This window comes from Aquila chrysaetos, chromosome 22 (assembly GCF_900496995.4).
Source record: "Aquila chrysaetos chrysaetos chromosome 22, bAquChr1.4, whole genome shotgun sequence".
Lineage (NCBI taxonomy): Eukaryota > Metazoa > Chordata > Aves > Accipitriformes > Accipitridae > Aquila > Aquila chrysaetos.
The window spans coordinates 13,825,746-13,850,371 of record NC_044025.1 but is presented as its reverse complement, the minus strand read 5'-3'; positions in this window follow the sequence as shown (position 1 = coordinate 13,850,371).

The window sequence follows — 24,626 nt, the reverse complement described above, 5'->3', positions numbered from 1 at the left end:
CGAACACCACGAATGCAAATTCCCTGTGTGCTGCGAGGGGGGCAGGAGGCTGAGGGCGTGGAGAGATGGGCTCGAGCGAGGGGGTTAGCAAAGGTCTGTCCCCCCTCCCCGGCTGCTGCCCGGGAGCCGGAGCCACACAGCCGCTTCGGCGCAAAGTTCACTGCTTCGGCCGAAGCTGTGGCTGACGATGGGCTCGCATTAATATGCCAGCCTCTGCACTCAAGCCATTGAAATGCAGGCGCGTGTTTGCCTCTAATTTTTCTGGGGAGAGCGGACTGCTGGGAGCACTAACTTTTTAAATTGCCTCCGCTAGATTCCTCAGAGCTTGACCGCCAGACCCGTCATCACCTTTTAGAGCTGTGAAAAGCCCAGCCCTCTAGGCTGAGGTGGAAACAGGTCTTGGGCATGGCCTTCGCCCCATGCGAGGAATGAATTTTGCCCAGAAAGCTGCAATACTGTGAAATGTGTTAAGGGCACGCAAAGTGAGCTTCAAAACAGATTCCATTTGAAGGAACGATGTAAGGCAGGAGCAAAAAGGCAGGCTTCTGGTGCGCAGAAAACCACTCGTTTGCCTTCTTAGTAGCATATTGGAACAGCCTTTAGGTGTGAACAGTCTCTTCTGGTTCAAGAAGACCCTCTGGCTTGTTGTTGGGTGGACAGGACACAGATTTCTGTACCCCGCCTAACTTCGTTCCCGAGGCGCCAGGAAAACATCGCCTTCTCTGCATCATTTTCTCTGTGAGTTCACGAGCGGGAGGAGATTAGGTGCTGTGGGCACTGACTTGCTGTCTTCATAGGGGAAGATTTTCACAAGGATTTACTCAGGCCTGTCATTAAATTCCTGTTCTCCATTGGCTCCTGCAGTAATGGGAGGGGAGAAGATTAATAAACCGCGACTGCCAGAAGAGAAAGGCCAGCATGGTAATCAAGTCTGCATGGGGGTTTGAGTGAGGAGCTCATTTTCAGAACAATACCTTGGCTTTAAAATCCCTCAGGATGGATTAAAACAAAATTTGCTCAGTCCAATATCTTCAGGAGTCCGACTGACCATCAAAGCAAAGGTTTCATGGTGGCACTTCTCCAAATCAGCTGTGTTATCTCGAAGTTAACCGATTTCCTCTTTTCCGATTTTCCCATCCCTCAAAGGCAAACAGTAATACGCTGCCAGCGCAGCACTTGGACTTCTCAGGACCTGCTGTTCTGGCAGATCAGAAAAAGATTTCTGTGCCCCTTTTATGTCTGTCTTCGATCTCTGGAGACTGACCTGCACAAGTTTAAATTAACTGGTTCAGACAGTGTGTAAAAATCAAAACAGTCAGCTCGTGTGTAAGGGGCAGCGCGCTCAGTGCCGCCTCCCGCAGCGGTCGTTGGTCCCACAGCCAGGCTGGATCTGCAAACTGGTCTTGATAGCGATGGCTCAGGTCTGCGGGTCTCCTCGTGGTGGGCTGGGACGGGCATGGGAGGGGGAGGCTCGGAGGAGATCTGGAGCTTCCCGCAGAAGACCGTGGTGGGGGCATCTGCATTCAGCCTCCCTCTGCATTTTCCTCTGTGAGTTATTCTTCCCCTCTCCCATCCACAGGATGATTGCTGACACACGGTGTTTTCCATTCAACTGACAGCGGCATTTGTCTGTACCAAAGTCCTTCATGCTCTGTCAGATGGTAGTTAAGGAAGGAGTGGAAGTCCATCATCCCTGTCTAATGTGGGACACTCTCTGTGTGTCCCCTGTGCATACGCTGACTCTGAGTAGGGTCACAAAACACAAGGTACTCCTCAGCACATTGGCACTTCTCTGTGGCACAAAGGGTTGGCAAACAGCTGTACTAGGTCAGGTCTCGAAGACAACATAGCTGCATTTGCTGCATGTCACCAAAGCATTCAATTCATCCCTCTGTGGGATCAGCACTTGTTTTATTCAGTGCAATGGTTGCGTTGAGCTATCAGAATGACACGAAGCAGCCGGGGTGAGGAAAGCCTCTGGCACCCAATTTAAAAAATGCTACATTTAATTTAATTCATTAATTTGATTGTGTGGTCTGCAGCACTTGTTGGCTGTCCCTGTGTCCCTGTGTCCTGAGATTTCATCCTGCACGTGAGAACATCCTGCCCAGGAGTGGGCACCCACCTTTCCCCCCTTTGTGCATTCAGCCCACCTTGCAGGACTATATATAGGGCAGATTAGCACAAACTACTTGATGGGGCTCCAAATTTCCCTATTAGCAGCGTATGTGGCTGGCAATACTGTGTTGTACTCCTTAGTTACATGTAAAGTTTCTCTGAAGCAAAAAGACAAAGGCAATATTCTTTGTCGTCATTCTCAGTTATTTCAAAATTGCTACCCACAGCAGAGCATCATCAGTCATTAGAGTCACATATAGGAGCATTATATTCACTTTGCGGTCTCCCAGCTCCATCGCCAAGGACATCACAGTCACAATGAGACATAATCAGTGTGCTGTTGCCAATTTTGAGACATTGTAATTTAGCAAAAATTTCCTGTGTTCACAGTCCTCTGAAGTTGGAGGAGCTGCTCTGAATTTCTCTGCATTCCTTTTATCAAGTTCGGTGTGAATGGCATGGAGGGAGAAATAAGGCGTTAGAACCCTCTTTAGCATGCCACCATTACGTCTATGAATTGCAGGGCACGTGTGCTGCATAATATCAGGCATGACCGATACAACAAGGGACAGCAGGAGAGAGCTGAGGAAAAGCCTCAACCTTGACTGACCTTGCTGTTGTGAATTTTTAACTTATTCTTCTCCCTATTGCAGCTATGATAAAAAGATACTACATAAAAATACTCTTTTGCACAGAAGTTTTGGGAAGAATCTTCAAATGACACAAATGTGAGACAGCTGATCTGGTCCCTCAGGTTTTTCCAGACAGCATTTAGCTGGTCTGATCTTTCTTCCTGACTGGTGACAGCCTGATGGGTGACATCAGGCAAATCACACTCCTCTATGCCTCACTTTTCCCATGCACAGTTGTATTTACCCAGTGCTTGGTGAGCTAAGGATGGTTTTAAATCCTCTGTTAAGAGCTGGGTAGCATTTGACCACTAACTGCATGCTGGAATTTCATTAATATTTTATCTTACAGCAACATTTTGTAACGTGCAACCATTTAAAAGCTATTTTTTACTCTGAAAAAAATCTGCTGACATGGGTCTCAAGAAATTCTCTATCCTACAAGGATAGATGCCTACAAGGAAATAAAAAACATGAATTTTCACAGTCTGGACGCGGGGCTGTTCCTAGAATCTTCCCTTCTGCTCAGGAGAGAGAAGATTGCCCACTTCAACAAAAACATTGCTTCCAGTGGTCCCCTTCCGGTCTGGCCAGGTTGGGTCATTATCATTTTTGATTACCAGTCCATTGACTTTATTTACCCTCTGTGAAATGCTTATGAGCATTTGGCCATGCATTTAATGTATGCAACTTACTTCGGGGTCCTGTGCATACTTGAGCATGAAAGGATATAAACATAAATGCAGACAGATTTATTGCTGTCTAATTTAATAAAAATGTCAGCAAATAAACGCACGTTTGACAGGGGAATAAATATCAAATAGGAGCGAAGCAAACAGTGGAGTAGGTTGTAAGAAATTAACATGAAACGTTTTGGTTTGACAGCGACTATAAAACAACATCGTACTTTGGAGACTTGGGGAGTGATTTAGCAGAGGTGTGCTCCCAGGGCACGCAGAATCAGCTTGTACGAGCCGGGTGCAGGGAGATGGGTCGGGGATGAGACCACATCGCTGCAGAGGGGAATGGTTTGTGATCTGCCACTTCAATTTGTAAACTGACATTTAACGTAAGGGGAGCGGGATGCTGCCTTGATTGGTTTTCCGATGCAGGGCTGCGGGTTGTACCTGCACGTTGCTTAGCAGCAGCATGCCAGCCCCGGCCCAGGACCGGCCGGCTTGCTCCTTCTGCCTGGCCCTTGGGCTTGTTTGGCCCCTGTGACTCCAGCTTCACGTATTTATGCTTCAGGGGAGAGGCAGGGAAAAGACATAATCTGTGTTTTGCACCTAGACCAGCTGGGTGTTAGCTTACGGCGTGATTTGCCCAGGGTTGAATAGGAAGAAGATGAATCGATTTTTTTGGTACCCCACATGCTCACATCACTTGCATTTTAAATGCTTCGTCCTCCACCGCTCCTTCCTTGCATCTGTTTGTGCTCCCCTGAACACCAGTTGCCTCTCCGGACTTTTGCTAAGATATCCAGTGGATGTCCCGCTCCTCCTGGGCCCTGCAGCCAGGCGATTTCACCAGCTACAGAGCTTTGAGTTAAACCTTGTCTGGAGGGAGCCTGAAGCGTTTCAGCTGTGGGGCCCATTTCTGTGTTAGACAGACTTAAAGCGGGCTGTACTAGGAGAATTGGAGGGCTCCCATGGATATCAGAGAGCGGATCCATAGCACAGCAGCTGACTGTGATGCTAATGGACTCTTCTAGTGCTCTCCATTGATTTCATTGAAAGCAAGAGTGTTAGGATGCTGTTTCTAAAGAAAGCACACGGCATTTTTTTCTGTAGCAGTGCAATAGCTGTTCAGGTGTCTTGCAATATTTGGTTTTGCCTTTTTTTTGTGGTATTCCCTCTTTCCTTCATCTTTTGGGCTTCAGTTTCTCACGAGGTCCCCAGGCAATTACTGAGGCTGTGGTTGCCACAAGCATTGTTCTCTTCTCTTTATTGCAGAAGTTCTCTTTATTGCAGAAATGCACTGGAATCCTGGGAGAGATTTTGTTTTAAAGGCCCAGTTGATATATGGTGCTTATTCTACCTCAAGCATTACAAAGAGTTTTTTTAAAACATACTTGTTCATCTTAATATCCCTGCTAAGTTTCTGAAATGCTTAATACAGCCTATGTGTTTCTTAACATTTCAGCACAAATCCAATATCGTACTTTTACCGTAGGCATAGAATCATCACTCACTATATCAGGGACCGTATCTCAATGTGCGTACACAGAAATTCAAGGTAACCAGTTTGCAAGGGGGTAAAAGTGCAGTGGCTAATGGGAAGGAGCATGTGGGAACAGAGTTTGCCTCACCATAAGTGGAATAAAAGCTTAAAGTTTTCCATACCACAAGTTGTGGGGAGAGGGGGGTTGTGCAGTGGAAACTTTTGGTCCTAAAGTTCTGGATGAATTGATGTGTGAAATTGCAAATCTGGTAGTAAGAGTTTTTAATAAATCTATCAACTCAAGGGTGGCACTGTGTGACTGAAGAATAGCAAACACAGTATCTGTATTTAAGAAAGGGAGAGAAAAGAGAGACCAGTGTGTACAGGCCTTTTAGCCTGACATCAGCTCTACAGAATCAAAATTTTTGGACAAAATTTTTATGCCCGCTGTTGTGAGGAATTGTGAAAAGGACATAGGCTACATCAGGAAAAGTATTGGCTGTATAGGTAGTACCTGTTAACATCCTTGCTTGATACAGCCATTTGTGGAATATCTATGCTCAAAAAATGTGAATTAAAACAGGGACACATGCAGATGGGAGTATTACAAAGATCAGGAGAATGGAGAGCCTGATTTAGAAGAGAAGGCTAAAGGAGCATGGCTTGTTGATCATACCGAAATGAAGGCTTAGCAGGGTTATGTCTGTAAAAACATTAGGGAAGAAAAAGGACTATTTGTGCTGGAGAACAGTGTTATCGTAAGAAAGAAGGGACATGAATAAACTCACACTGGAAATCAAATGAAGTTTTCTAGCCTTCAGGACAGGGAGGCTGGAACAGCTTTTTGGTAGGAATGGCAACGAACATAACCCCAACTACTTTTAAGGCACAGCTCAGTAAGTTTATGGAGGGATAATACCATGCAGCGCATATGATAGCAGGGACTGCAACTGGTGACCCTAGGGAGGACTTCCAGTCTGTGTAAAGATGCAGGAACTCCATTTCAAAGTCCTCATTAAGCTTTCTGTGTATTTATTTTTCCTTATCTTCCTTTAAAAAAGGATTATCCTGTAGTAAACAGGGTGGTGCCATCTGCCACAGTCTCTGGCACAGAAGGGAGGAATTGCTGTTTCATGTTAGTTAGCTGTATTGAGGAGGGTGGGGGAAGGATTTGGGGCTGCTTCCATCTGGCACTGGGGCCGATTGAAGGTGAGAGCTGATCTCTTGAAATTCAGTGGAAAATGATGGGTAAGGCAGATATAAGTTGTGAAGCGCCTTGAAAATACAGACCAAGCCGCTTAGGTTTGATGTGGCTGCTGAAGGGAGGTGAGAGGAGGGCTATGTAGAAGGGAGGGATGTAGTCTGAAGTGAAGCTAAGAAAATTGTCTTTACAGTGGTGTTCTCAGAGGATACAAGCAGGGCAAAATGGCAGTTTTCTGTGTTAGAGAAAAGAAAATTAGAGCTGATCTGTGGTATAAGATGATGAGATCCTGGGTGAGACATTTAGCTGTGTGGGGAGAAAGGTGACCCTGTTTCAGCAGAGGGAACTGGTTTGATGATACATTGATCCGGTGAGAGCATACAGGGCAGATCAAAAATGATGCCTACGTTCCAAAACTGGGAGAAACTGAAGTATTTCTCCAAGGCATTGGTCCGCTTCCAGCACTGACTGTGCCGCTTCTGTTCAAATGGAGCAGATTAGCAGAAAAACCTACCTCTTAAAGTATTTGAAAATACTTTAAAAATACGGCTGCTGCAGGCTCAGTGCCCTCCTTCTGGGAGAGGAAGGTCCCTGGAAGGCTGGGCTCCCTCCTGGGAATGTGCTAGCGGACCCCATCCTCCGGCACTGGGAAGGGAGAACTGGGTCCTGAGTAACCATGCTGAGACTGATCTGAAATTCATGAGAAATTGAGGAAAGGTCAAAAGAAAAGGGTGAAGTCTGAGTTTACTTGTCTTTTAATTTTGGTCCCCAGGGAGTTATGTTTTCAGGTGCTTCTCTCCAGCCTCGAGGGTCAGAGGTGTCTTTCAATGAAAGCTGAGGATCCTGAATAATCGCTCAAAAAGCAGTTCTCAAACAGATGTTTGCAAGTGCAGTCTCCTCAAATTAACGGCAGTCACAGATCTGATGGTTGAAAGTACATGTAATGCATTTTCACACTGCATCTAAGGTGATGCTGGAGTTTTAGGAACTCAACCAGATGTCACAAAGTTTGCACTTGCACCCTGAGAGTGGTGACAAATCTGGTAGGTGACTTTATTGGAAGTCTAATTTTCTAACTACTGTGCATCTGCCCACATGTGCATCTCCTCTCCCCTCAGCACTCTGTCCAAGTACAGATTTCTTATGTTACTGCAGTGTCTGCATCGAGTCACTCCCTCTTCTGTTCTTCCTCAGAAATAAGGACCCAAAGCAGCTTCTGGCATGTTTCTGAACTGCCAAAATCCTGATTTCATTATTCACAAGTCTCTGATGCAGACTCTTCCTGTCTTCCTTGGTCAGAACTGTAAGATTTGGCTTTTGTAGAGTAGTTGCTATGAAAATGCTTGTTGATAGTTACCCACATCCTGTTGTCCTTCTGGTGCTTCTCCTTTATTTTCAGAGGGTTTTTCTGTAATGTTGTTGATCCAAAATTAAGGATATGATAAAGTGCATGATTCAAATGGCACTGAAAGCTTTGTGCAGATAGGCTCAGTCAGGCCTTCATTAGCTTAGCTTAAATCACTTGAGGCTACTTTGATTCTGAGCAAGTTCACAGAGGATTTTTGGATTAATTTTCCCACATATCTCCATCCAGGCAAGCCCTAAAAAAATCAGCAGCACACGCAGCATGCCTTTAGGAAATGAGCTCTCCTAGGGATGAAGGATACTTCTCGAGAGCTGACAGACTACGGGCATGAACTAGCGAATGGGGGTACATGAGGGTGGCAATGGGCAATCACAGCCTTTCCCCCTCCTTCAGAGAAGCCTCCCCCTGAGCTGGCAGAGGCTCAGGCTCAAAAAGAGAAGGTGATGGTAAATTAAAAACTCTAGAATACGGCCTGTGTCAAATATCAATTTCAATTTCTGAGCTTCAAACATCTGCTTCTGTTACTATTTGACAATCCAGATATTGCTCCTTTTCTCAGTTTTGCCAGGTGTAAAATGGGGTAAAAGATACTGGTCTCCTTTGGAAAGTGTTTTGATACCAGGCACTAGACAAGTTCCAAGAGTTCATTATCACCATCCTATTAATGCTACCGCTGTTATCATTCCGTGGTTTGCTTTACTGGAGTAATGACCCATTAATATTATTTTGTTGACTGTACAGATGATCTTTCAAAGCAGCAGTCAAATGTGCCATTAAGAGCTCCAGACAACTTACTGTCCTAATTTATAAGCAGATGCAACCAGTAATAAATAGGAGATTAAAATGAAGTAATGGTCGAGCAAGTTTTTACCCGAAGAGCTATAATCTCAGCTTGCTGTCTCCCCAGCCATCAGTACCTCTGCATGCACCAAGACATAGGTCTGCAGATAAGGAAACGGCTTCTGTTTCCATCGTTGTGCATCTACCACTTTTGCAATATTAAATCTATGTTTAAAAAAATAATCCCCTGATCAAGCCCCCTGTTCATTCATCCTGGAGAAATTGCTGAGAAGTTGGCCAGCTGATATGTGCAGGTTTTCCATGTAGTGCAGCTTTGCTGGAGCTAATGTAACTCCCGAGACTGCTTCCTAGGGACCCCGAGGAACTAGCACAGCTCTTGTCTTCTAGGCTGTTACATGTAGGACCAAGTATGTTTTAAGAGTGATGTCAAAGTAGCTAATACAGATGCTGTGTTTCTGGTTTAAGAAACACTGTGATATACTTTACCTCCCAGTAGGGAGAGTTTGATAGTAACCCTCCCTGCCCAGACACTGCTGAATGTTTCATTAGCTGAGAAATGCAAAGTCGGCTTTTCCAGCAGAGACTGCAGAGGCGATGGGGGGGGGGTCTGTGATGCGGGACAACATTTATTCTGTCTCAGCACAAAAGCTCAGCCAAAAACCTTTGCCCAAAAAAGCCCGACCAAAAAAACCTAAACCAAACAAAGGGGCAATTACTGAAATCTGGAAGAAAGGAAAGAACATACTGTTAGTTTATGGAACACATTGTCGTTTTATATTTAGCAGACTAAATATACATTTATACCAATAAAAAGAATAGCACAATTCAAGGTATCATAATTCCTTGGCTTTTATTTACTTTCTTAAGTGATGAGAGAGAGGCACAGCGATTAATGGTATTTCTTGCCACATCTGAAACAGAAAGGGATACAAAAAACAGACTATCCTGTTATAAGCTCCGCCAAAAAATGAGGGATTTCGAAAGATAAATTCCCAATGGAAATTTCTCTTTGTTTTTTATTATGCTAACTATAATGGCCGCCCAGTTTCCAGTCCCAGGAACCCGAGGCCCCACTGCCCTGTGTGGTGTACCTGGTGCTCTGCACAAGGGACGGGTTGAGTTTCAAGTTCCACATCATCATTATTTTCTTTCTCTCTTTTTTGTTTGTAAACTTCAGAAGTCCAAGAGAGAGTGTGCTGCTTTGCCTTCCTTGTTCCCTGCTGACTTCATTCCCCTGATCAAAGCAAAAATAAGTAGGCCTGGTTTGTTTAATAGAGAGGGTCTTACACAGTCACGCCTCTTTGTTTGCCGACATAATTGAGGAGAAGACAGCTTTGGGAATAGTGCTTCTTAATTGCTCTCACAGACGCTGCAAGGCACTCGGTGTAGGGTCGGGCTAAATTGGGCCTATTGTGGATTTTTGAAAAGCCTTGGTAACAGAGGAGTCAAAAAAAAAAAAAAAAAAAAAAGCCCAAGCCCTTATATAACCAGCAAAGTAACCTTCATCTCAGCATCGGCTTTTCTCTGTATAAAACTTCCTTGCAATGAACTGGGGAAATGGTGCAGCAGAGGCATTGCTTCCCCCTCCCCACGGATCTCCGGTGGGCATAGAGAAAGAAGGGGTGGAACTGAATATCTGGGTGTAACTTCTCATCTATTAAAAAGTTCAGCCTTTTAATAAAGCATATGTATGGTGGCAAAAGCTTTCTTCCTAATGAGTACCGGAGTGCGGAAATCACTGTTTCTCAAAGGAAGGCCAGGCTGTAACCCTCTTGATTTAAAATCAAAGGTTGGCTCTGACTGCTCAATCCTTCGCAGTCCAGAAGAAGTCGGCAGAGCTGCTAATTAGAGCACTGGTGGTGTTTTTTTGGTTTGAAACCCTGAAATGAAGGGCAGGTCTGCTCTGTACGTTGTGGCAATGAAGAGACCTCAGATTCCTGGCTAAGGCTTTTAGATGAAAGAGATGGAGAAGGGCTTCCCGGGGACAGATTCCTCCGGCCGTGGAGCGGATGAGCCTTCACCGACTCAGGACGACACTGCGCGCAGTATTGTCCTTGCCCTGTGGGACTGCAGGCTAGAGCCTGCGAACTGGACTCTAATTTTAATGATGCTATTAGTGAATTCTCGGATTGAACCTCTCCCTCTTTTAGAAACGGGTTTTGGTTCTGCAAAATGATTCTATTTTCTGCTATTTAATAGGTAGGATTCAAACATAGTGTTGATAAGTATTCCTACACTGGGGGTGGGGGCGAGGGAGATATTTTATGTGACAATGGGGACAAAGGCCTCATTCTTTTCCTGTTATACTCATTACAGTTTCTTTTGTTTACAAGGCTGTCTTACTCTATCGGAGGTATGGCAAATTGTGTCCTAAAGCTAGCAATGAATTCACTAGACACAAACCTAAACTTTGACAATTATTGCCTTTTGCTATATATTTTTTAAAGTCTTGAATAACATTAATCACAGAGCTGAGGAAGAGCATATGACCTTCTCTGTATCAATCTTAGAAAGATCTCATGTATTAAGAAGCTCTCTGCCAACAAGAGAACCGCAAATGGCAGAGCAACTCAACAAGTCCTCGTGGTAAAAATGAGAGTTAGAGAGACAAGCCACCAGGAGCCCTGATTTAGCTGGGTACAAGTACACACCTAAAGTTAAATATGTGGTTTCCCCGAGACTGCTCATAGCTTGGTTCTCTGTGCTTGCTTTTGGGCCCCGCAAAGATAAAATACTTGCAAGCAAATGCACGAGCACATCCTTCTCTCAGCCTCATCTTGTTCTGAAGCTGTTTCAAAGCTTCTCTCTCCTAGAAGGACATCACAAATATCCTGGTCACGTGGCAGAATATATTCATAGTGCAGAACTGGTTAAGAACTGCAGGTTTCTTGCTATTTTTGTCACTAACTCAGTGCCCTAAACCCACTTCTTGGGTGTTGCTGCTTGGTGGAAGCTCTATGGGTTGGGGACTACCATTGTGTATTAATTTATTTTATTAAAAAAAAAAAAAAAAAGATAGCACTGACAATACTACAATAAATAATGCTGGCATTTAACATTTGGCACATCCTTGAATGCCTTTCTGCAGTAGATTGAAAAGCCTGACCAGTATTCAAATTATAATAGGAAACTGTTATTGTTCAAACTTAAAGGAAACAGTTGGCTTTTTGAAACTTCATATTGCTAGAACTTATCAAACATACAGCTTCAAAAAGACGATAAGATGGAAGGTTGGGAGTTGTTTTTTTTCCCCCCAGACTTTCTCCTTTATTTTGTTAGAAATGACAGCTGAGAATAAACAGTGGCTCCCCTCAAATCTGAAAGGATGAGAGACATTTTAACAAGTAGAATTTTCTCCCAGACTTTTGCGTGTGTGCTGGCAATAGGAAAGAGTTAACAAGACAATAATGGGATGAGTCCTTTGTTATGTCGTTATCCTTCAGGACTTAAAAGCCCTGACATAGTTAAAAAGTACTTTCTCATGAAAAAAAGGCTGTTCAAAAAAACCCCAAACCAACCAGATTCAAGCTTTATTTTTTTGGCAACGGTGCAGAAGTCTCCCTTATTCTATTTTGGAGGCTTTCCAAAAGTTTTTTAAATGGGCCTTCAAAATGGCCTTCACTTTTACAGATATTTTAGCTACATTACAGTAATTGGGAGCAGGGAACCAATATTCAGTGTGGCTGCTTCTCTTCAGTTGCCCAGCAATCTATTTTTGGTTCAGTGTCGTAGAGCATCATTATCGGTGATCTAGAAGAAAATATCCAAGTACTAATGACAAAAATTACAGATGACAGAAAAACCAGCAGATTAGTAAATAATAAATCAGTTCTTTAGAGTGATCTGGATCCAATGAGCAACAGATTCATGTAAAAAACAGAAAATATGAGGTCCAGGAACCAAGAAAATAGGTCATGCTTACTGGCTGAGGTGGCTGTATTTTTGAGATGATAAACAACTCAATGTGAGCTGGCTGCAGTGGCTGAGAAATTAAACAGAAACCTTGAATGTGTGAACTGGGGAAGAATGAGTGCATGCAGATATTACCACTATATAGAGAAATAAAGACAGACCATTTTTGTGACGCTATGTGACAAATTTAGAAATGCTTCTGAAAAAAAAATATTACAAGAATGGTTTGAGTTCTAGAAGTCCTGGCTTACAAACTAAAAGTGGCTCCATCTCATTAGCTTCTCCAAGAGGAGTTGGGAGGGATCTTACAAGTACTAACACTGAGGAAGGCTTCTGGCAGCAGAGGACCCTTGGATGTCATGGAGGACATCACAGCATGATCTGAGCCTAGCAACTGGAGGGAGAAACACTCAGAATGGAAAAAAGGCAAATGGTTTTAGTAACCAACACTGCAACCGCTTACCACAGACCATGGTGGGTTTCCCAACATTAAATATATATTTTTAAATAGGTTTGGGCATCTTTCTAAAAATCATAGTAGCGTTCGGGCTAAAGCTGTGGGGTCTTCAGTGTGGTCACTGCCTGGGGGCTCCTCTGTCCCCCTCTGAACATCTGGAGCTCTTGGCTCATGCTGTAGATGCCCATCCACAGCGTCTCTCTCAGGCTACTCCTGCCCACGAGCCAAGAGAAGGAAGCACGTTTGTGGGTTTGTTCAGCCCGGGGAAGAGAAGGGAAAGCGGGGGGAGATCCAGCTGCTGCCTTCAGGCGAGGGGAACCTCCGGGGCCAGGCTGTGCCCCCCACCAGCTCTGCACCGTACCTGCAGCAAGTGGGGAGCAGACACCAGGCGCTGCCTGGCCGTGGCCATCCCGCCTGCTGCCTCCCACCATCTGGAAGCGCTTGACTGCATTCTTTTAGGCTAATATACAGCACTTTTTATTCGGCAATCAGCAATGGCAAACAGATAAGTCCTTCCCTTTTGCGGTGGAGAGAGACTATTAGAAATACTCCTCTTGAAAGAAAGTGCCCTTTCAGAAATGCGCTTTGGATTTAGGGACTCTGCACAGTCCTTCATCTGTCAGCTTCCTCCTGTGTTCCTCACATTTGATGGTTCACTGCTTTTAGATTTGTTCCTGCCTGGCTATCCGTTCCTGTTCTCCTGTGACTAATATTTAGTTGTACGGTACCACTGAGAGCCTCTGCAAGGTGGTAGCACGGCATATATGGGACCCAGAGGAATTCTGAAACAACCCTTTTAAAAAACAACAGCATAAAATAAAGTAGGAAAAGGGAAGCAGCTTTAGGGAAGGCTTAATGCTTAGAGCAGCAGTCGCAGCGCGGAAAAGTTAACTGTTTCATAAGGGGGTTTGCCCCACCTGAAGTCGATGGGAAACTTCTCGAGTCACAATATTTGCTCAGGTACCAGCCTCCCACCCCTCCTCCTGCTCTCCACTCCTTGTTTCATCTTCAAAACTAGAGCATTATGGTTGCATATTTTAAAATTACTGGTAACCTGTTGCTAGCTGGCCAAGCACGTGGTCAAAAGTTGCAGCTGCCTGATGTTCGCAGCTGCTCTGGAGCTGAGGGAGCAAATGGCAGAAGCACGTCCTATGCAGGAGAAAGTGGCCAAACCCTGTGTCCTTCTGGGGTCAGCTAAGTGATGAGGGTAATGAATGATTCACCATTAAACAGAATTAAAGCTCCAATACTGGGATTTTAATGTATGGCCAGAAACCTAGGAGACAGATCCAGCCAAGCGCCGTCAGTCTCGCTCTTTCTCCTCTCTCTTGCCCTGATGTGCGCCCAGAGGAGCACAGACCCTTCGGGCTGCAGTGGTTACTACATGAGTAATCTGATGACGAATGTTGCTTTTACAAGTATGCCTCGCATCTAGCTGTAGCATGTACCAGAGGTGGCATGAGGGGAGTAGAAGGCTCTGCCACTTAGAATAAATTATTTGGGACAGAAATTTAGTGTTTAATATGTTTGTAAAGAGTCTAGTGAGTGTCCAGGTACTCCCTGGGCAGAGTAATAATTGCACTTTTGCTTTTCTGTTTTATATTTATAATCCAGAACAGCTAGCCCTTGAGTAAGCGTAAACTGCACTTCCATCATCTTTCCGTTTGGGTTATGAATATTTCACACACCTGCAGTCTCAAAAGCACATAATTGCAAAACCACACTCAGACAGGGACTGAATAAACACTGTTGCTGATTCTTAATGAGCCATTAATCAGATGTTTAACTACAGGTAATTCCCTTGAGTCCTGGTGTCCCAAGAAAAATCTGTATTCCCTCTAAGTCATAGAGAAGCAGATGAGTTATGAACAGGAAACTGTGAGCTGCAGACTGAATGAACAACATTGGCTTCCCATGGCAACTCCTAATGGTGAATGGTAAAATTTTTTGATTTCGTTTGGGCGTCGAAGTCTCACTGCCATGACCCATGGGCTCCAGTGTCAGATAAGGACTTTGTAGGAGCTAAAGACTTTTGTTTCAGTTGTTGAAGGGTACAGTTTGGCAAGAGCTGGGAAGATGCTCTGATTGCCTCATGTCAGTTGGTGTAACTTGCTCTTCGTGGATGGGAGTAAGACTGTGATTCTTCACACAGTGTGAAGTCCTCCTCTGGAATCCACTATCAAAGGAGGGTGTGTATTCCAGCTGCATTTTAACAAGCGGTGGATAATTTTATGGCCACTGCTATTTGTAGCTTTGCATGGTAAATTAAGGATAATGAAATCATGTATTTCAGAGTGTACAACAAACTCTGCAGGGGGTAGGAAGGAAATTTCTTCCACCAGCAATATTGTATTGTTGCTTAGCTGGACTGAAATGGACATTTCTTTCATGGGAGACATAACAATTTCAAAATTTTGTTTAATTCCAAATAAGCCCAGTGCTATATTTTAAGCATGAGACAGTGTGCTGAAAAGTCTTTGTTCAGAAGCACTGCAGTCTTCCACTAGGACAGATCAATGTGTGTGAGTTTTAAAAAAAAGAAAAGAAAGTTTTTCCTAATTTCTAAACTAGTGTCAAAATGTGGCTGCTTTCATTCCCAATTTCGCTGGCACTAAAATGTCGTACTGCACTAAGACGGCTTGGTGAGTTACTGATGTTCATGACAGATCTGCTGTAAACAGCATTTCGTAAAGGACACAACGATTTTAAGAGCTTATCTGTTTCTCTTTGTAAAACAGTCACACATTTTTGTATTAGCCGACTGGTGAATGTAGTTGGTTTTCCTCTGAAGAGCATGCACATGGAGATGAAGCCAACCTACACATGTTAGATATTAGAAGAGCTCCAGGTTATTAACTATGGAGAACAAAAGGTTTTAGACGATCTCTCCATCTGTTTCTCCCTCCTGTGCCAGAGACACAGTGTAGCAGACCGTATCTTCACAGACAATTTCCAGGTGGAAAATGTGCATACAAGAAACGTGTGCATCGGTTCCTCCATCTCTTTCCCAAAGTATTAGCTCCTTCCATCACAGCTGAAGGAGCCATATCCCAACAGCAGACATCCATAAAGCTGACAGTTAGAGCCTCATTCATGCTTCTGTTCCCTAGATGTTATTTCCTCAAAGGATGCTCAGTTTAGCAGAGTACTTATTATTTAACTTATTAATTAAATACTCATTGACACTCCATGCCTGCCTTTTTTTGTGGTGGTGTGTACAAGGGACTGCTTGGGGGAAGAATGAAAGTGCTTGTACTTGCCTTCTTGCAGAGAGATTCTCTATATCTGCACTCCTGCCTGTATTGCCCTCTTCCTCAGAGACCTATGTAGAGACTGGACTGGAGGAGGCCGTAGGAAGATTTTGGGCAGCCAGGCACTGCACTGTTGTACAGCCGTGTCCCAAAGTGCTCACAGACCCAGAAAGGAATAGCTGGAGAGGATACGCAGGTCTTCCTGCTCAGCAGCCACCAGCAGAGCTGCCCTAGCAAGCGTGTGCCACCAATGTGTGGGCTATAGAATGTTCATATGACAAAAATAAGCAAAGTTCATTTATGGGAAAGGTGTTATTCTTCATCCCCTCCCATGGGAACTGTGGCTTGCTGCCACCAGACACTGGACATGCTGCTGCTCCGCAGCTGGGCGTGCTGCAGCAGAGTCGGTGCCTGTGACGCATGGCAACTCCAACCCATGCTCACAGGTGCAATCACCATCTTTATTTTCACGTTCTTGCTGTTTGGCACAGCTCACAGCAGCTTTCCGACCCGGCATCTCCCCCTCTGCAGAACAGAGGTGGGGAGAAACCTGCCACCTCGGAGCCCTACAGCTGGGGGAAGCAGTGGCAGATGTGGACTTTTGACCACACGCTGGTTTGCTTCTCTCCTCATCTCCCCTGCTGCTGCCTGTGGCCACATTGATTGCAGTCGATGAGTATGATACCTCACTGGCTAATGAAGTTTCTCGTGGTTCTTGGGCTGGTGTCATCTCCTCCTCCTGCAGATGAGGCATCTTCTTGGGTTGTGGAGCGTGGTATATGGTAAGGGGAAGAGGACGTGGTAAAGGGGGCAGGTAACGCCAACAAACGAAAGAGGCACTACTGGCTCCAGACTCGCTTCTGTAGACAGAAGGGTGGGCAAAACCCACTCTGGGTTGGGCTGTGGTTCAGTAGGATCTACGTGGCCATTTCACGTGCAAACAGGGGTGAGGTGCTCTGGAAGAAGCTAATGAGTACGATGTAAAGGTCTTGTAAGGCTTTTCTCGATGAGACAGCACTTGTCATACAAATGGGAAGATATATCATTAATCATTGCTGGTTTTAACTGCCAAAAGAGAGCTATAAATTTTCTTTTTTGTATCCACAAATCTTGAAGTTCACTATGATCTATCTAGACAGTTTCTCTCTGGGAAAAAAAAATAATTTTGAATCTAATAAATAATCCTCTGGAATATTTACAAAAGATACATAAATGCCAGCACCTCCTCTAAAGATATAATTCAGTGTCTTCAAATCAACATATGCACACTGGGTGACTGATCATGAATATTCTCCCTAAACTAAAAACCAGCCAGGCAGGCCAGCAGGGTGCTATGCAAATGGCTGAAGAGCAATGATCTGTCTTCATTGCAGGCCTAATTTATGAACTAGATTTATTAGGGTTTTTTATTGAATGAATTACTGCATATCCTACTTCTTCCTGTGTCAATCGCTGTGTCCAAGGAGAAGACAAAAAAATCAAGGGCAGATGACCCAAAGCCTAGCACCGCTTTGCACGTGCAAATTAAATATTTGCAAATATCAGTTTGAAACTGGCTCCACTTGCTGCTTTATACCAGTAGCTGCTGATCCTGGAAGAAAAGAGACCAAAGTGGGCACTGCAGTTGAGAGTGAAATCCTCTCCTAGGGCATCCACGGCTGAGCCTGGCGTTGCTCTCTGCCACGTGGCAGGTCAGCCATGAAAGATGCTCCCCAGCCCATGCTCCTGCTGCCTCCCTCGTCGTGGCCCTACCCAACACCCCTTGGTCTTCCCTGCCTCCCAGGGAGCGGGCGCAGCGGTGCAGACACAGAACCGAGCGTTAGGGACCGGAATGGTGCTCCTGAAAACGGTGTGAGATCGTAGCAGAAATAAAAAAGAGCAGGCAGAAATGACATGGTGCACGACATGTCTTGAGCTTCAAATTACTGGCTCCTGCCGTACCCTGGGTGCTGCCAGTAACTTTTTTAGACCTGTTTGGAGGACGTTAATGAGCGTACTTCACCTGTGACTCTGCAGTCCCATAAAAAGATCCTCTTCTTGGAGACTCTAATTGCACATAATTATTTTTTTCCCTTCTAACTTGCAGATTAGGGATTCCCCCAGCTACTGCACCTGAGAATGGAGGAGAATGATCTAAATTCTAATATCAAATTACAGACAAGTGATAAGACCTAAAACCACCTTAATGTATAACGAGTATAACGTTTCACACATACCCAAGAAATATGCTTAGCACTGTTAGATCAAACAAAATAAAATTAAGTTATGGACTACTGAAATCATAGCAATTCAGCATCTTGTCATTGCAACACAGAACAGGAGAAATTGATATTTTAGCCCTGATTTTCAAAGCGTCTCCAAAGCTGTGTCTATCATTATTGAGGCTTTTTGCCTGCATGCCTTTTTTGGACATCTATTTATTTTTTTCCCCAAAACACAGATGTTTGCCCTGTATTGTATTCATATGAACAGACCAGCCAGATAAGCATTCAGCTGCTTTTTGCATGCAAGTACAATCATTTTGCATATAAGGAAAGGAAAAACCAGCCCCATAACTAGGAAAATGTCAGTTGAAGTATCCACGCCCCCCTCAAAAAAAAAAAAAAAAAAAAAAGGGTGTGAACATGCATTCAGTGATAGATGCCTGATGTCTGAGATTTTGGCCCTTTAGCGTAAGATTGATATGGAACAGTTTTCAGTTTTGACATTGCGTTGGGCTCATCAGAGATGTTCACATCTTTGCAAGGAGGGAAAGCTGGTGTCTGGCTCAGCAGGCAGCAAAGTAAAGCAGCAGAGACTCGAGGAAGTCTGATATATCTTCCTTACGGTACAGCCATTTGGGATTTCAATGTGTAAGACTTTTTATTGGTCATATGTTGCCTTTTCCCTCAAAAGCCTCTGTGCCACATTTGCTCTTCTTGATCCATTCTGGGTCCAGCTCTAAATGATACTCATTAATTTCAGTGGTGTTCTGAGAGGTGCAGGGATCCCTCAGATACTTGAAGGAATATTCATGAAGGTGAATAGATGATAGTGCAGGCTGCTGCGCACACACAACAGGGTGAAGCAGGGCAAACGTTTGGGCTACATGTGGCATGGGCATTTAAGTAGTGGAGTTTAATTTTGAACTAATTTTGAAATAATGGAATTTGATTTTCTATGCTCCTAATTCTGCCGAAGTGAACAATAGAATCGAATTCCTTTAGACCAGGCGCACTGCAGCCCCAAATATTTAGAGTTGGAGTGTCACTGAGGGTTGAGCCTGCCTACGTAAATAAGTTCCAGCAAACCTCAGATGCCCACAAAGGCGAACTCTGAGCATCACTTACACCGGCACAGAAGAGAACAGAATCAAGGCCTTTGTGTTCAGTAATCTTGACACACTAATGTATTCAGCTCTCAATCACCTAACCATCAAGGCAATTAAGCGTAGGTTTTCTGCAGTGCATCTTAATTGTGCGGTCTTCGTTGCAGATGATAGATGCTCAAGCTCAGATGGCAATGCAGAGCACGGGGCAGGGATGTCCGTCCCCTCTCGGTTCGGAGCTCTCCTTCCTTGCAGAGACAGCGGCTGGTGCTCAGGGACATGTACCCTCGACCTGCTTCCCATTTAGTGTCTTTGATCCCATTATTGGTACTGTTTGACCTTGAAACACCCTTGATTTTTTATTTTTAAGTAGATTAGGAAGAAAGCTTCTTGGAGGGCTTAAAAGACTGTATGCTAAAGATGATTTCTGCAACCTGATATGGATTACCATAGTTACTCTGTCTGAGCATGGCAGCTTTCCAACGCCTCTGCCAGGAATGATCTAAAAGCTTTTCTTTTATTGTGTCTTGAGGTGAAAGTCTAGCTTTAAAAAGCTTTCAGAATTCTAATTCTTTCCTCCAGTTTGTTGGCAGGGGGAGTCCAGCGCCGCTCCATCTGATGTCCGATATCGCTGATAACCTACAAACGATGCGTTCGGGATCTCTGATTGTGCATGTCCAATCACTTAGTTAATTGAGAACACAGAGAGCTGCAGCTCATGGCATCCCAATTATCTCTCTGATCTCTTATTCCTCCAGCCTCTTTCCAGGCGTATTGTTTAGGGCTCATGGCACTCTCCCTTCTTCATGGAACGTGTGCATTTGCTGGGCCAGATCTGTAGTTAGCAAGAGCAGCAGAATGTAAAGGGCAGTCTCTTGAGTCTTGTTATCTTCTTATGCACAGTAATAGCACAGTCTGCATGCCATTCATGATTTTTATTTAATAGAGTTTCCTGGTGTGTATTTTAGGATTCATTTAAAAATACATCAGTGATGAGCAGGGTAGGAAGAAGAAACCGAGCCAAAAATTCTCTCTAAAACCAGACCAATAACTATCTTCTCCTGCCTGCAGCTGACATTTAGGAGTATTCTTAAATCACTTAAAGTGATTTTTAAAAATCACTTCCAAAAAAAGGAGTCTGAGGGAGAGACTATTGGGTGGATTGCTTGATGCCAACATGAGTTGAGTGAAGAAATCGAGTCCTAAGTTAATGCTGAATTAATGTTGATTAGTGATTCAAGTGAAACTGGAAATGGCAGACTGTGTGTGGAATATCTCAGCATCGCTTATGGCACTTTTTTAATGATGAACAATCCAGGTTACTTTATATAATGCAAATTTCTTCCCTGGAATTTTAACTGAGGCTTTGCAGTAGAGCTTGTCGGTATGGCATGGACCACCGCTCTGACCACACCTGGGGCAGGGAGTATTTTTTCCACTTTACGTCTCTATTTGGCAGGTCCAAGATCTGCCAGGAAGCCAGCAGCTGAGGTCAGGACAGACCTGTTTCTCCCAGTCTCAAATCAATTCTTTATCCATGAGACTATTCTTTATCTTGCCGTACTGTCTGGAAATGATAAATTATTGCTCTAGATAACAAATACTTTATTCTTCTTCCTCCCCACTGCTTACCCCTTGTTTGTAGTACTGTCCTTCCTAGATTCAATAGTTGGGTCAAAGCCTGTGCAAAAACCCAGGTCATAGTGAAATGTCAGCACGCAAAACCAGTCCAAAATGTCTGGACTGCTGATACAGACATGCTGTACATTCATCCGTCTCCCTCCCGAAATCAATAAGTGCGCTCAGCTCCCTGTACGAGGGGTCCCGGCAGAGCCTTCGCTGTAAGTTTTCTGCTCCGATCTTCGGTTTTGGCCGAGTGTCCTTAGGAGCCGACTGCGCTGCTGTCGAGGCTCTTCACCGCAGGGAACGCCACAGCTGGTTCAGCCACTTACCATCAGGTCCACCAAGCCCAGCACAGAAGACGTTTAAAATGCCATGAATATTTAAAACAAACAAAAATCGAGCCCTCAAGCATCCTACTTTTCCAAATCATGAAAGCTGCGACCAAATGCAGACACCAGTAGTTTGCTTAATTAAAATTAAGCCTTCTTTTCCATTTCCCTTCTTTTCCTTTTCCAGCAGCACCCCGTTTAATGCCTGTGGCAAGATTCATCACCTGGAGGCTGGTTTTTTATGAGATTTGACAAAGATCATTCAGGAGTCAATATTTTGCCAAAAGCTAAGTGATAAATCTAGTGGCTTGCATATAATTACTCCTTTTCTTTTATGTCTTCTTCCCCCCCCCCTCCTCTTTTCATTGGGATTTTGAGTTACTGACAGCAGAGCAAATGAGGTATGCTCATGAAGTATGAAGGCTTCGCTTTTGTACCTTGCTTTGCTCGCTGCCTCAGCTTCATTTTGCATGATTTCTGAATAACAGCAGGAGCACTGAGAAACCGTTGTGTCTTTATGTGCAAAACACACAGCTCTCCGCTGAATTCCTTGAGGTTTCGTTATTATTTGATAAGGTAGGCCACAGCGGTTCTGGCAGGACAAAATGAACTTGTTTAATAGAGTAGGATGGGGAATGGGCAAAGGGAATGAGGTTCACAGATACCTTTAGGCTCCTTCAAATAAACTGGTCTGGACAAAAAGAGGTGGATTTTGGTACAAAGAAATTTTTGTCTTTGTGGATGGACCTTATGTAGAAACCAGGCATAAAAATCCTCTCAGCAGCTGGAACCCTTCCTAAACATGACCATCCTTCAGCCCATAAAATTATGGGTCTAGCTTTGTACTAATGTAGTTAAAGAGTAGATATAGTTGGGGCCCTAAATCACGAGATCATGGGCAGCAACGGCTGTGTGCTGCCAGGTGTATACAGAAATGCCCCAAGTCACATTTTTTCCCTTTTGGTAAAGTTGTTTCTGAGCTTTTGCAGAGAAAATTATATGGAAGATTTTTGGGTTTGTTTGTCTGTTTACCTTGCAAGTGCTAGTGAGGCATTGTAAGCAGGGCAGATGTGAAGGGGTACTGAAAGGAACCGGGCACTGTGCCCCTGCGTTAAGCGTCTGGCCCCATCGAAGCCCCGTTTACCTGTGAAACCTCCAAAAGGGAGCAAATTCAGTCCAGTCTCCCTGAAAGTAAAGAGCTGCCTTGTGAATAAGCTAATTCTCACCCTGTCATATGAAATGTGTCTATATCAATTTTAGAGAGAAGGTTGTTACGAGGAAGTATTTCCTAAGACTCAAGCAAGCTAGTTAGTTCGTAATCATTTGGGGTTAAATAATTCAAAAGCTGAAGCAAAAGTAAATTAGTAAGTAGTCTAAACGAGATGGTTTTATGGCAAACTTTATCAAAGAAACCTAATTCTCACTCTCTGATTATATTACATGTCTGGTTGACAAAAACGATTGTGTAAATTTAGTGCATTTAGACTTTTGTAAGGTGTTTGACTTGGCACTGAATAGCGTGCTGATTAAACATTAGCACTATTCAGTAACATTAGAATATACATTAAATGGATTATGAAGTACCTGACAGAGCTCTACAAGAGCAGAGCTCTCGATGGAGAATCAGGCCTGAATGGACCTGTGGTTTCTGGGCACATTAGGGTTAAGTATAAGTACCAAAGCTCTCCATTGTTTGTATCATTGGTCTGTAGCAAAACACAAGATGAAAAATTTTTGCAAAGCACAAAGATCAAGAGAGTGGTATGCAGTGAAGAGGAAAGGAGACTGGCACTGGGGAGGGCGAATCTTTCGGTACAGAGGACGAGGAATCCATCAAACTACACGTTGGTCTGCGCAAGGGCACAGCCCTGCAGGCAGGAGGGCAGGTGGTGCTCGTGGGATGAAGGGAGCAGTGCTCCAAAAAGCCCCTGCACATCGATCCCACTGTGATGACCTGACAAAAGGAATTTATGTGGCCTTTAAATATATAAGCAAGGGAGCAGTGAATAACAGGAAAAGAGGTAATTTTACTTTTACGTGCAGCATCGCTGAAACCAGGTCTCAAATAGCAAAATACTGTGTGGAAACTTTGAAAGGATATGAAAAAGTTGGAGAATGGGTAGGAAAGAATGGCTAAAATTATTTGAGGGTCTAAGGAAATGTTTTACAATAGCAGGCCTGAAAGGCTCAGTGTGTTTGGTTGACCAAAAAAAGGTCTGAGGTGATTTTTTTGTCCATGAGTCTGTTTCTGGGAAGAAAATATTCTGCTGTAAAAGGAGAGAAAAGTGAAAGAAGAGCCTGTATCTGAAAGCTGAACCAGGTATCATTAAATGAGGTGTGGGTTTTGGTGGGAGTTTTTTGGTTTTGTTGTTTGTTTTTTTTTTTAACTGGGAGGTGATTTTAGTCATTAGAGCAAATTATCAAGAGAAAAAAAGAGGATTCTCTGCTTTTTCATGGCTCCAGAGTAAAACTTGCTGCTTTTCTGCACTATCGACTTTCTTGGGACTTACAGCTCTGTTCAATTAGAAATAGCTGGGTAGAATACAATGGTTTGTTATAAGGTCAAATGAAGATCTAATGAGTCTTCCTGGCCTTCAACTTGATGAAACTATAACTGCGTATGAGCACACTGATATTAAAAATGATCTTACCTGTTTTCAAAAGGAAAACCCCTACCAGTGTTATTAGCTCCCTCGTGTTCGACAGTTGTTGCTTATACATTTTTAATGTTTTAATCTGGAAAGCTCGTTGACGTTTTGTTTTGAAACACACGGTGCTGCTCAGCAATGGAGCACGTTTGTTCCTGTAGCTGCACCACCTGGGGCAGGGAGAGTGACGGGGCTGCCCGGGAGCGCTCTGCCCCGTCCGGCCGCAGAGGTTTGGCAGGGTTTCTTCAGGTGCCTGAATTGCTCCACTGCCATCAACGTGGTTTGTGCTGAACTAACGTCGAGGCTGTCTTGGGCTGCTCCAGCACAGCCGGGGCTCAGCTCTCTGCTCGGGACTATCAGCAGTGACAGGCAAACCTGTGATAGAAGGAAGAGATTTATGATGCAAACCTGATTCTAGCACGAAGCTTTAAAGATTTAGAGGCAAAAGGAACAACTACAGTTATGAAAAACGTCAAGAAGTGTTTCTCATTAGGGAGCAGTGGATGAATTCACCGTGGCTTAGCCCAGCCGTTCTCTGCCGCCTTACCCGTGCTGCAGGGCTCTGTTTCTGGTCTCGAAGCAGTCACTGTGTGCTGAGTCTGTGCGCAGGAGTGGACGTCTCCCCGCTCTTCAGCTGTTAACCACCCTGAACATAACTGCTCTTTGTGAAAAATCCCCCATTTGGATACAAATTCTGCAGTGCTCTCGCTCCCCAAACCTTGCCAGGCGGGGATTGCTGCCTTCTTGCAGTCGAGCTCCCCCCAGGCGCAGACCTAGCAAAGTTTTGGCTTAAATTGTCTCAGCTCTGGCCTCGGTGTAGGGTA